We start from the raw sequence: 1,846 nt of genomic DNA, 5'->3' as shown, positions 1-1,846 counted from the left end.
GTCCCCCTCGGGAATTGCTCTTGAGAAAATTTCATGTAATTGTCCCCTCCAAAGTTGATATCAGATTTTCGCCCCTGGCTCACACCCAACATTCAAAAGTTTCTCTCTCACTCGCGGTGAGTGTATTCCAAATACAATACGGTCCCTGACCATCTCATCCTTGTTTGCATAATCACAGTCTTTCACAAGCAGACGCAGCTAAGTCACAAACTGTTCAAAAGACTCGCTAGCTCCCTGTACTTTCTCATGGAATTTGTACCTAGAGAAAATTGTATTAGTCTTCGGCACAACATATGCTTCAAAACGATCGTAGTATGTTTTCAGTACCTTTGATTCAGCCTCGGTAAGTGTCCATGTGTTGTAAATATCTCTCCCTTTTTCACCGATCCAGAGGAGCAGGTAGCTACACTTTTCCTCTCCTCCTCTTGCCTTCAGGGGACCCGTGAACATTAGCTCCACATGCTGTTTGTACTTACGCCATGCATCGGGTAAGTTTGTAGACTCCCAGTCCATTCGAGGTGAAGGAACTCCAGAAAAATCCATCTTTTAAGACCATTTACTCTGACACCATGTCTTGTTTTGTACGCTTTGTACAAATAATAAAACGCAGAACTACAGGATGTTTCTTAACATAACTCTTTATTAACTAGCTACAACTGCATGTTCGCCTATCTCCAACCACGATCAACTGACGATGCCCTAACCGTCTGGGTGGTCTTAACCAATCACTGCACAGTAGGATACGGCGGTAAAATGCATCCAATTATAATTCAGTATGTATTCACATATGAATATTACACTGGTCTCCACTGTCACAATCAGGACCCCGTGACTGTAGGTTTGGACTCAGTGTGGATGGAGAGAGGCAGGCTGGGTTTGTCCTCACTGTTGATGTTACAGGCCTCAGACTTTATCTGAGTCAGCCTGTAGTAATGAAGAGAAACGGACACAAAAGTTAGTGCCAGAACTGTCAAGACTCTTTATTCTCTAAAAATATGGTTTATATTTAGGTGCAGGAGCTCCACAATACTGTTGAGCTAATATTCTATATGAGGAACATGAGCTCAAACAGTAGACATTTGAGGTGCACGGTACTCAGTTCCAGTGAGCTCCTGTCCAAGTCAAGCACTGATCTCATTTCAATAGATCTGGTAGCTAAGCATTGACAAAACATTAATTCACATTAGACAAAGTATACACTTTAAAATAGGCTACACAACTTAAATGCACTTAATCTATAGTAAATTTCCTGAATTCACATAAATGCCTCAAAAACATTTAGTACAAGGTTGCAGTATGTTTTAGGCAGCACTATGTACTATTTTCCTGAATAACCTTGTCTTCACTATTATTCCAATCAAAAACCAATAGTATTTCCGTTCACACCATAGTAACATGTATAGATAGACAGAAACAACAATGTGTCTGAATATTAGTACACATGTAGAAAACTGATAATCATTACATTTAGCTCCAAAACAGTAGTGCAGCCATAAAAGTGTCTCTCTGCTGCACCCTCACTGCCTGCACTGAAGTACGTTGATGCAGACCGAGTGGGAACCGCCATTTTACCATCTCGTGAATTATACACAAAACTAAAAACGACATGTAAAACGAACCCAGAAATCTCAGATAAATGTATCTTTTATGAAATGACCTTGACGAAATGATATACATCCACTCAGATTAACCCAAAGTCTCTAACTATGTGACTTGTAAAAAAGTGACCACGTTAACTCACGCGGTTTGACAGAAAAATAGCACATAAAACCATTATCAAACGTGATAACTTGACGTATTTGTTACCTAGCATGTTATGACATGTTATTTCGATATTAGAACGTGC

This window comes from Salmo salar, chromosome 16, assembly GCF_965601325.2.
Source record: "Salmo salar chromosome 16, fSalSal1, whole genome shotgun sequence".
In the NCBI taxonomy this organism is placed as follows: Eukaryota; Metazoa; Chordata; class Actinopteri; order Salmoniformes; family Salmonidae; genus Salmo; species Salmo salar.
Note: the sequence above shows the minus strand (reverse complement) of the source record.